Raw genomic sequence first — 12,666 nt, 5'->3', positions numbered from 1 at the left:
GATCTAAATAAATGATCTGTGGTTTCCAGGACTCTTAATACTCAGGGTCAGATTGGAGAAGTGAGGGCAAAAACAGCAAGCTCAAAGAACAACTTTTTCTCTTACCTACATAAGGGAATTATTATCAAAATTCATTCAGAAATTCAAATAACTAGGTTTTTATGACAATTCCACAATCTATTGTAATGAGTGCTATTAATTTTATATTAATAGTTGCAAAGCAATGCTATTGATAATGTCATTACTTCCCACATAATCTCATTGTATTGTTTCTTTCATGTGTTCTTACAAAAAATCTAACAAGTCAAGATAAAAAATCAACATGTATTGAATATTACTGAGTGCCACTACTCATTCTTTGTCTTGTGTTTAGTCATTATTCATATCTGTAGAACTACCCCCATTTTGCATGTGAGAAAGCTAAAATGCCAGGATGATATATGGGGTTATTCAAATTATCCCAGATATTGAATAGTGGGACTAAATTCTTCTAGATCTTCCTACTCTTTCCCGTTCGATGTATGTTTTTATATATCGCATGTGAAAAATATATGCCACCATTTAAATAACTTTAAAGTATGAAGAAGAAAATCATTTTCCCATTGATTTGCTGCTATTGTCTCTCAGTGGTGTGAGCAGTTAAACGCATGGGATAAACTACAGGAGACCCTTGCAAACTGAGATGGAATCTTCATGTTCCCTCTTCTGCGTGGTCTGGACATTGGGACAAAAAGAAGAAAATAATAAGTAGAAATGTTAGAATTGTTGTTTGCACAATTGAAACTATTAAGCTAGAACAAATGTATATTGAAGAGAAACAAAAATTGCCTGTAATAACTTTTTGTTATAACACACAATTTTGTGGCTTTCTGCCATTTGAAAATAAAAATAAGGTTTGGCACGTTACCACTGGCCTAAAATACAACTCATGCTCCAAAATCAATTTATGTATAGAACACATACAATATAATGATTGAATTCTACTACTTCTCTTTTTATCATTTGGCAGTAATTTGTGTGAGTCAAGGAAGACGGGGTATTTACTGATGGCTGTTATTTCTTTAGATTGGATGGGGAAAAGTAAGGGTATTGAAAGCATGTGTCACTTAAAATCATTCATTTTACATTAAGCTTAAGGGCAGCAGTGACAGAAATCCCATAGATGGTATCTACCTTTAAGGATTAATAGAGTTTTATCCAGGGATTATTCTTGCTTGAAAAAGTGTTTCCCTCCTTCTAGAAGTTCATTTCACAGCCATTGTAACCCCAGACAGAAGTCTGTTTTTCGTAGGTGTATGAATGTTGCACTGGGTCTTTCGTAGGTTTGCATCTTTCTTGTAAGGCCTAATGAAAGTTATAGCCTCTGCTGGTCAATGTCCAATAAATGCGTCAGTTACCTCTATCCCTGAAAGAAAGGTTTGTGGATAATTGTAAAGTGGCTGGCTATTCTATTTGTAGAACTGGCAATTCTAGAATTTTCTGTGTTTTGTAAACCCTCTGACACCAATGCCATAATACTGTGTTTTTCCTATATATTTAGAACGATGTCTAGTGTTTTTCATTCTGGTGTACCTTGTGTTTATGACTTCAACACCTATTCTAAATATCCACTGTGAAGCCCATAGCTGGTTGGGGAAGTCAGGTGGGCTTTCAGTGGATCTGTTCTCTCAGGGGTCCTCCCCAACACCTTCTCGCAGCTGTTGTCACAGAAATCCACACAGAAAACGGTTCTGGCAATCAAGCACTAACACAATCAATGTTTGGCTTCTCTTTTTGTTGGCCACTGGTATTGGTTCAAGATTTTTTCTATTTTCACAGAAGTGGAGGTGTGTAAACAAAATGCTAGGAGCAGATGTTCAGCACCGTCTGCTTATGAGATTTGTGGATGTCACATCAGTTTGCCACCTTGAGGGTCATGGTCAGGTTTATGATTTTAACGTATCTGAAGAATTTCTCTTTGCCTTCAGTTCATCAGAGATAATCTCTGGAATTTTTAAATTTGCCTAACTGTTTAAGAGTTCTCCATAAGACCTCAAGATGTAGCAAACCAGAGACTCATGCTTTATGAAGATTATGCCCTAATAATATATCCAAAAAGCCCACCTGAAAATAACCTCTTTTTATCACCTCACCTCAGGGGAAAAATTATAGCTCACATTGCATAATCAGACTCATATTAAGAGCGCCAGACACCAAATCTCCATTCGCTTACTGGTTGGCAAAAGCCAAAAGCATCTGACTCCTGAAGAGTGAGGCGCCCCCTCTAGGACATGGAAGTTTCTCTGAGACCTCAGCCTCTGCTCTATGATGATCGCGCTTTGTACCCTAGTTAATAAAGCTGTGCTTACTTTCCATAAATTGTACTGTCCGTCCTAGTGAATCTTTGAACCTGGGTTTATCTGGCAAGAAGAAAACCCTGGGGAGGCACAAACTTGCAGCTGGTATCTAAAATTGTGGATCTAGTTAGTCATTTAGAGATGAGATATTTAGGATCTATGTGAACTTGGCTGGATTTCTGCAATGGCAGTCTCCCTCATGATAGGGAAATCATCTCCTTGATGGGATCTAAGGTAACATAAGCAACTCTATGAACAAGCAGCAGTTGTGATGGACCGGTACCCTCTTGATGAGACCACAGCCTTGATGCCATTGGAAACAAGATTTATCAGGGCTGTGGCCCACTCTTTTTAAGCAGACTGCGGGAGTTTTTCACTATTGCTGGATCCTACATCTGGTTTGTCATGTTGCCTGCTGATCTAAGAAGGCATCCTTGAACTGCCAGGCTAGGATTCAGTCAACTCTGCATCCAACCACCTATGGTTTTCCTGCAGGCTGCAGCTACGGGAGTCAGGAGAAGCCTCCAGCTTGGCATCTGGCCCACAGATTCGAGCTGGGCTGGACTTACCCACTTCTACCACTGTGTAAATAATTTCTTCATATAAACATGTTTCTCTATCTACACAAAAACAAGCATCACCAGTTTTGCTTCTCTAGAAAACTCCACCTATCACGAGAGGACTGTATGTTGTTCTGGGTAGTTAATATCAGAGAGAGACGTGCTATGTGTGCTGCTGGTAGCAACACTGAACACAGAGGAAGTAGGTATTTTGTATTGACTATAAACCAATTCATACATGAAATGGAAGTACTGAGCAAACTAGAGACCTGCTCAAACCATGCCTGCATACTTTATTTCTCTGGAACTATCCTTTAGATGAATATATTCCTTTATCATGTGTGCCTGAGGTAAGACTTAGTAAAACAAGACAATAGTCCTAATTCTTTCCTTAAACCATAATTACAGCCACCATGAACATTTCTCTAGCCAGAAACATTTTGTCTCATAATTATTGCAGTTCAGTTACATTAGCTTATATTTTTCTTACTACATAATTAAAGGGAAAATATTTGTTTTATTATAAGTTTGTTGAAAGGGCTACAGCAAAGACTGATGTTTAAATCATATTGTGTCCTGATTCTTTATCTGTCCTCAAAGTACTTAGTTTAATGAAGGGATCAAAATGATCAACTAGTTAGCCATCCAGCTGAGGCTTGAATTGCATTCCAAGTTATTACCCAGCCCTTATTACTGCCAGTAACACAAAATCCCCACCTCCTGAACTGTCTTCTACCTTTCTTCAACATGAGTAAAATGTATTTGTACTTATGATAGCCTGCTCAGTAAAACTTCAATCAGAAACTTATAAACTCTAGACAGTAACTTGTCACTTCGCTGCCAGTACAGTGTGCCACGCTGGCTGTTTAAAATTACTGCGCTTTTTATTTGGGGCCATCACTTACATTTTCTTTGTAAGAAACCACTTTGTGTAGTTATGTATTTCTTTTCACTCAGTCTATTACAATTGCTGGGATGAAGACAATAAATTGCATTTTTCCTCATAGCTTTTCTTTTCTGAAAAGCCAAAAATTGGCTGTGAAAGAGACTGCTTCTTACAAATGCCAATTGTCTGAAAAGATGTCTTCCCTCTGCTTCCTTCCTGAAAAAAACGTATAATGCTTTAGCGTATTGAAACAAGTGTTGCAAATGTGGACCTGATAAAGAACCAGAATTGGTTGATTTTGTCATTTTCCTTTTTTCGCTTTCTATTGTGTTGAAGTCTACTCTTATTTTAATAATTTTCTATCTTCTGTTGACATAGACAATGGTGGAGGAGTGGGGGAAAGGAAAACAAAAGGATGAATATAAGGACGTTGAAACTATTTCATTAGCTGTTTTTTCTAGCGTATTTATGTGGGATCTTATATCATTGATTTACATTCTTCTTTCCTTATATAAACAGTAAGAGTTATAAATTATTCTATAAGTGGTGCTTTTTTAATACAGCAATGTTTCCTTTTGTATTTTTATTTTCAATCAATCAGAATATTTTCAAATTGTCCTTGTTATTGATTTTGTAGTACTTTATATTGTGAATTGTGTGAAGATTTATTAAGCAGATCTACTTTTTACTATCCATTTTGGGTGCATGGATTATGAGTTAGCATTGTGATGAATTTCCAAATAGTTGCAAATTTTCTAGATGCCTTGCTATTATTGACTTATAATTCAATACATGTATAGCCAAAGAATATATTCTATATGGGTTAACTTGTTTTATTAACTGTGGTTTGTTTCAAGGCTGGCAAATAATTTATCTTGGTTAAGATTTATGTGCCTGAAAAAAAATCATATTTTTTGCACTGTTTGAAAGTCAAGAGTTGTGAAGAACCTAAGATTTATCAAATCTTGAGAAAGCTAAATGTCTATCATGCCACAACCATATGGCTACTGATAAAAGCAAGAGCCACCTACTTCAGAGAAAAAAGTTTACCTCCTTGCCCACAGCAAGAGCAACAGCCAGAGCATAAGTATGTGTGACAAGTTCCCTGAGTGCAAATTCTAACAGAGGAATCTAGGGAGGCTAGATGAAATCTGGACATGCAAGGGTTGTAATACAAGAGAAATTAATCTCAGCGAACTTGAATCATTTATAGTGGATAAGAAGCACGCCTGCCCTTTATTCCAGTGGGAGACATTATCGTTCCAAACACTTTTGACAAGTTCTTCCAGGTTAAGGGCAGTCAGCGCACCTGCTTGTCAAGACATGTAAAACTGCAAAAGAATCGTGGAGAATTGTCTCTCAACAATATATCGTGTTATAGGAACGGCAGTTGAGTCAAGTTGGTTAATAGAATGTTGCCCACATCTTTTATATCTTCAATATTTCCCCACATGATCTATTGATTCTAGAGAGAAGGGTGTTCATTATGAATGTGTAATTGTGAGACTCTGCATTTGTTTTTCTCAAGTTTCATTTCATAGATTTGGAATTTCTGTTGTTATGTACACTCACCATTTACAGTGGCCATGTATTAACTTTTTCTTTTTATCATTACCAAACCACTTTTTTTCTAGTGAGACTCTGTCTTAACTTTTACTTTCTCTGATATTGATATAGTACCTTGAACATTTATATTCTTAATGTTTATATGGTATATTTCATCCTTTTGCTTTTAGCCTGTGCATGCTTCCACTTTATTATATGCAGACTATAGTAGTAAGTTAGCTGTTTACTCAATATGAATGATTTTGTCTGTCAACAGTACTATTTTATTAACATGTAATGTAGTGATTGATACTTTGGGTTCCTAATCAACTTACTCTCTATTTTTTGTGTTTTCCTTTGAGTTCTGGACTCCTCAGTTTTCATCACTTGATTGGATGATTTATTTTATATATTTAACTCTTATTTTCACACTTGAGGTATACCTACTTATGGTGTTTGGGTATGTGCATGTATGTGGGTTCTAAATATTAAAAGACGTTTCCTTATCACAGTTATTTTCAAAAGTAGTATATTAATTCATTAGCATGGTCAGTAATGTATATCAGGTAGGCTTATGTATATGAATTCATACTCTAACTGTATTTATTATATTATAGGTGCTATGTATTCCATCCCACATTTTACTGTTATGCTTTAAATAATACATGAAGTGGGTTTAAAGTTTGTGAAGAACTTCCATTATCTTCCTTTCCTTTTTAAAATTGTGTTTGGGAATTGGGTGAAAGTTTGCAGATACGAGCATCAGTTTCACATTCAACAATCCATACACAATTTGTTTCATTTCATTCATTGCAATCTCTCATCTATTACTTTCTTAATCTTTCTGAACTTTGTCCTTGGGTCAATGCTGTCCTTGTGATCTTAAGCGGTTTACAATTAGGATGTGTGTATGCTGCATTAAGGATTATTATTCCTTTATAGACCTATATATTGTTCAGCTGAAACTTGAGCTAAAGCTGTCAGTTCCATTTCAGACCTGAAGAATGATAAGGTGCCACCCATCACTGTCTGACCAACATGCCTGGTGACTTTGATAACTTTGAGCTTTGTTCTACGTTGTTCTCCCATTGTAGCCAGCATCTTCAAAAGCGATCATTTTGAAAGCAGTTTGCAGTGGTAGCCGGGTACCATCTTGTTCATACGGTCACAAGGACATGGAGATTGATGTTTGTGTGATCTACTTGTCCATTAGATTGTTTCTATGCATTTTTTCATAACTCTTTTTTCCTCCAGACAGGGAGACACCAATAGCTGTACCTTAGATGGCTGCTTCTGAGCTTCCAAGATCCCATTTTATGCTCATCAAAGGGGGATATACATTGTCTTTGTGGGCTATCCATAACTTTTCCCCCTATGTATCCCTTCACACACATGAATATCTAGTAGTAGTAAAGATCTTGCATGTATTTGTAAGTATATTCTAGCTCTCCTTCCCACAATTGTTCACCCTGATTGTTTATCCATTCATCAACTCATAGACCATCAGTACTGTAGGATATTGTACATAAGAATGTCTGCTTCTATTGCCTTTAACTCCTGTACTCTTCCATGTTTCCCCCTACACCCAGTATTTTCTGCCAACCTCACTCTTATTGTATGTTGTCTTTCCCTTTACACAAGTTAGTACATCTATCCTCTGATCCTTGAAATTACTTTATTTCCTCTCCATCTGGGCCAGGCATCCTCAAACTACCACCCTCAGGCCACATGTGGCCTGTCGAGGACATTCATCCAGCCCGCCGGGTGTTTTGCCCCGTTTGTTTGTTTGTTTGTTTGTTTGTTTTGTACTTCAAAATAAGATATTTGCAGTGTGTATAGGAATTTGTTCATAGAGTTTTTAAAAACTATAGTCCAGTGCTCCAACGGGTCTGAGGGACAGTGAACTGGCCCCTGTTTAAAGTTTGAAGACCCCTGGTATGATGTTCTGTAACTCCACTGTCCCTCTTTTTAGTTTGTAATTTCCTTCACAATAAGTTGACATATTTTCTGCCTTGAAATTTTGCCCCACTTTGGATGTTTCTATAGCTGAGTTGACTTCCAGGTGGTGTTGTCATTCATGCATATTTATCTCACGTTATCTACTGTCACTAATTCTCTGTCTGAAGAATTCCCTTTCGTATTTCTTGTAAGATTAGTCTGGTTTTCACAAATTCCTTTCATTTCTGTGTATCTAGGCATGCCTAATCTTCCTCACATATTAGAGGGACCATTTTACTGTGTCTATGAACCTTTTTTTGTGTGGCATTTTTGTCTTTCAGAGATTAATATATGGCATCCCGTTATTTCTTTGCCTGCATAATTTCTTTTAAAGTATTAGATCTTAGACTTATTGGTTCTCCTATGTAAGTAACTTTATCTTTTCAGAAGCCCCGGTTGTGCAGACAGTTACATGCTCAGCAGCTAACTGCAAGTCACCAGTTGGAAATGACCAGTACTGCATAGGAGAGAGGAGAGGCAATCTCATCCCATAGCGATTTAACATCTTGGAAACCGTGGGGAGCAATTCTTCTCTGACCTGAAAGTCTCCATGATGAACTCATTGACTCAATAGCAGTTGGCTTGGTTTGCGCTTTCATTTTTTCCAAAATTCCCCCTAGACCCTTGCTTTGGTTTTGTAAGGTTTGATTATTATTATGTCCTTGTAATCTTCTTTTGGGTCTGTCTTATTCAGACTTGATTCAACTTCTTGATTGTGTATATTCTCCTCTTATGTTTTTGGAAAGTTTTATTCCAACTAATGTCTTCACTATTTTTCTCAGTATTTGTTTTATTTTATATCTCCCTGTTTTGGAATTCTAATTACATGCACATTATTCCCTTTCATAATTAGTCTTTCCTTGGCTGTTTGTTGTTGTTGCTGTTGTTTCTGATTGTTCCTCTAGCAGATTAATATTGAAGTACTTAGCTTCAAGTTTTTCAGTGATTCAATTCTATACATTTGCCCTTTCAATTGTTATTTATTTCTGAAATTTAGTGTTAATTTTCTAGATTTCTATCTGCTTTTGTAATATTTCTAATGTAAAAATTTTTGTCTTGTGGTGTTATCCTGAATTATTTTAAATTTTTAATGTTTCCTTCATTTTACCTATAGTTTTCTCAATCTTTTTTCTCAATTCATTGAAAGTACCTATCATTAATCTGAATTCCTTATCAAATAGTTCCAATGCTATTTCTTTCTGAGAAGGGTCTCCTGAATCACTATTTGGTCACTTCTTTGAGCTACTCTGTCTTGTTTCTGCATGTGCATGAAAGACAGTGGCTATGATATTGATGTATTTGTCTTTAAGACCGCATAAAGCATAAGGGCAGGGAACAAAAATGCAAGAATAAAACAAAGCAAGGGGAAATCTGGGGAAGGTCTCCTCCAAAAGAAGACTGTGGGAGGCAGGCGCCTGGTCTAGGTAGGCAAGGAGCTCAAGGTGGAGCTCACAAGACATGCCCCGTCTTAAACCGAGGTCCTACCAGATCCTGTTGTCTTTAGTCAGACTGCATGATCTGGGGAAACAATGTGTGTTGGCTCAGAAAGTGCCTGAGATCACAGTGATTGTCTCTGGAAAGAAGTCTTTAGGGCCATAGGGAAATTTGGTGCCAGGTGGCTGGTAATGAAAGAAATCCATGCTAACTGTGCTCTACTTATACTATCAGACAGAGTTCGCTTGCCTCCAAACACGGGGGTGGTGCACTGGGAGCCCAATCAAACCCCTTTGATCAGACCTCTCATAGAATAGGGCATGCGAATGGGTGTGGAGATATCATCAGCTGCTGAGTGGGTAATCAACACGAAGGTGTGAAAATCAAGGGAAGATTCCACGATCTTATTTGTGTTGTCAGGCCACTGTGCCCATGGCATGCTGCCTGCAAAGCTTCCAGATGGTTGTGCTGCACCAGGTCAGCCAGCACTTCACCAGTCTGCCTCCCTCTCACTGCTTATGTTCATCTGAATCTCATCTGAATCTAGTATTATCAATTTTATTTCTTTCATTTGGCTGCTCATGCCTTTGGTGTGGAGGTTCTGAGTAGTGTTTTTGTCTAGACCACCATCTTTTGGGAAATCTGATTTCCATTATATTTATTTTGTTAATTATTATTATTTTTATTTTTAAACAGTTTTATTGGAGCATGATTCACACATCATACAATTCAGTAGATCAGCCATTGCAAGAAGACTTGTACATTCATTACCACATTCAATTTTAGAACAAGGTTCTCATATTTAAAATCTATAATTTCACTAATTTTTGAAATCCCCTTGTATAGTCTTTATATCCCACATTTGTATATGTACATTTTTATGGATATTAAATCTCAGGGTCAATTTGTATTTTTATTTTAAATTTTGGGGGGAGGTGTTTTATTTCTTGTTTCCTATGACTTTAATGATCTATATAATTTGTGTATCTATGTCATGTGTCTTTTATCTTGTTGCTTTTAAATATTCTCTGGTGTGGACTTATTTGACTATGATTTGATTAGGTGTGGATTTTTAATTTTAATTCTTCTTGTTTTTGGTCATTAAGATCCTTGGTAGTGTAAGTTGATATACTTCATCAATTTGCAAAAAGTTACTGATATTTATCTAGTCAAATATATTTTCTCATCCATTACCCTCTCCTCTCTTTCCATGTCTCTGATTATAAGCAACTATAAAATGCTAGAAATCTAATTTGCCTTGTTCTTTTGTGTTTTCTAATTTCCACATATATACTTCCTATGGACTACTCCATGTTTAATATCTTTTTTTTCAGGTGTGTCCAAGTAACATTAAACTTATTTAATAATTAATTGTTCCTATACAAGATTTTTACATTCATTTCTATCATTCCACTTTAATTCTACATAAAATTTCTCTTCTTGTTGTTATTCAACCAGGAGTAAAAGAAAGTGTATAATTTTCTGTCCTAAGTACTTATCAGTTGTTCACCTTTCTGACACAATTGCTGAAGACAAAACAGGTACATAAGCAAATGTGGTAAAGAAAGCTGATGGTGCCTGGCTATCAAAAGATATAGCATCTGGGGTCTTAAAGACTTGATGGTCAACAAGCAGCCATCTAGCTGAGAAGCAACAAAGCCCACATGGAAGAAGCACATCAGCCTGTATGATCACAAGATGTCAAAGGGATTAGGTATCAGGCATCATCAGAACAAAAAATAATGTTAATTGGAATTAAGGGGAGTGCGGAGTGGAGACCCAAAGCCCATCCGTAGGCAGTTGGACATCTCCTTAAGGAAGGGTCTTGAGGAATAGATGAGCTAATCACAGTGCACTGTAGCAATGATGAAACGTACAACTTTCCTCTAGTTCCTAAATGCTTCCTCCCCACAGCTATCATGAACCCAATTCTACCTTACAAATCTGGCTTGACCCAAGGATATACTCTGGTACAGATAGGAACTGGAAACACAGGGAATCCAGGGCAGATGATCTCTTCAGTACCAGTGTATCGAGTGGAGATACTGGGAGGATGAAGGGAAGGTGGAACTGATTACAAGGATCTGGAAAGGGGAACTGATTACAAGGATCTACATATAACCTCCTCCCTGGGGGATGGACAGCAGAAAAAGTGGGTAAGGGAGATGTCGGACAGGGCAAGATATGACAAAGTAATAATTTATAAATTATCAAGGGTTCATGAGGGAGGGGGGAGCTGGGAGGCATGGGGGGAGTGAGGAGCTGATGCCAGGGGCTTAAGTGGAGAGCAAATGTTTGGAGATTGATGGGGGCAATGAATGTACAAATGTGCTTTACACACTTGATGTATGTATGAATTGTGATGAGTTGTAATTGCTCCTAATAAAATGATTAACAAATAAAAGTACTTATCAATTTTGAAATTTACTTAATTGCGTTTCATTGTGTCCTCAGATATGTGATGGATTTATAGTACAATGATATTTATAGCTGATCTGTATTTTTTGCTTGTGAAGTATCTTGTCACTTTTGCATTTGAATTGACATAATATTGCTATATAATTTTGATGAATTTTATTTTCTTGTTAGGTGCCATTTAGTTGGTCTGACTGATAGCAGCACTTGTTCAAGCTAATATAACCATTTTCAGCCCTGGGTCATCTGCAGAATTGTTCTTATGCTTCAACCTACTGTAGCCACCGTGTCAATCAAACTTCTGAAGGTCTTGCTCTTTTTCACGTACCCTCCACTTTACCAAGAATGGGCCTTTTCCAAGAGTTAATTTCTCCTGGTAACACGCCCAAAGGGCATGAGACAACAGCTCACCATCTCTCTGCTAGAGCATTCTGGTGGCACTTCTGCCAGCATCGATGTGTGTTTGTTTTTCTGGCAACCCACCGCCTTCTCACTATCCGTCACCAACACCCTCATTCAAACACATGAATTCTTCTTCTGTTTTCATTGGTCATTCTCCAGCCTTCACACATGCATGAGGAGACTGAAAATGCCACGCCTTGGGTCAGGTACACCTTACTCTTCAACGGGACATCCTTTCTCTGGAACTCTCTGAATAGTTCTTGTGGGGCAGATTTTCCAAGGCAATCAGTTGTTTGATTTCTAAATTGCTGCCTCCAGAATGCACCACATCATACAATAACCTCTCAACACGGGAAGATGTTGCCAATGAACTTCCTTCTGTCTTATATAGTTATGCAAGTCCTTGTACCCATGCCAGCATGTACTATATGTAGGGAAGTCCCCTCCCAAGAAAACATAGAGATGGAAAATGAAGTGGACCTTATATATACTATGAATTATGAAAGAGTTAACCTGACATTCAATGGATCTTTATGGCACAAAATTTCCTTTTCTTTTGTCTTGTAAGAGGTGGAATAGGGACTTCATTGGAGAACATGGGGAGGAGCACAAAAACATGAAGTGTTTAAGTCCAGAACTCAGGTACAGGAACTTGGATCAGGAAAAAGATTCTGTGGGATACATTTCTTTAAATGCCTGAAAGCAGTGATTACAATAGACAGTTAAGCCAGAACTTTTGCTTGGGCCAAAATACTAGGAAACATATTCCACTGTGTAAAATTTTCAAGTTGTCTATTCCACTGTGTAAAATTTTCAAGCAATCATCACTCGTTTTGTGTTGGATGACTTCTCTTCCTGTATTTTGAAACATTTCCCAATAATTATCCAGCCACAGGTGAAGGGCATGCCCCAGTAAACCAGGGTTTCCACTATTGCTGTGTGGCATCATATTAATGCTCGTGGGACTTCCAAGGTACAAATATTTTTAAAGCTCATTTCATTTTCCATGAAGCAGCTGGTAGGTTTGAACCACTGGTCTTTTGTTTAGCACTGAACACTAAACCACTGAGCCACCAGGAACCCTGACTCA

The 12,666-nt window shown here is 37.4% G+C and overlaps 1 non-coding gene across 1 annotated transcript; it reads left to right on the top strand.

The window, feature by feature from the left end:
* The first annotated feature begins 595 nt into the window (after positions 1-595).
* Positions 596-724, top strand: LOC142442162 (small nucleolar RNA SNORA20). The gene has a single exon (XR_012783394.1). It is a non-coding gene; the product is annotated as a small nucleolar RNA SNORA20 (small nucleolar RNA).
* The last annotated feature ends 11,942 nt before the right edge of the window (positions 725-12,666 follow it).

This window comes from Tenrec ecaudatus, chromosome 2, assembly GCF_050624435.1.
Source record: "Tenrec ecaudatus isolate mTenEca1 chromosome 2, mTenEca1.hap1, whole genome shotgun sequence".
Taxonomy (NCBI): Eukaryota; Metazoa; Chordata; class Mammalia; order Afrosoricida; family Tenrecidae; genus Tenrec; species Tenrec ecaudatus.
The sequence above is the reverse complement of the archived record's forward strand: the minus strand, read 5'-3'. Positions and strand labels throughout refer to the sequence as shown.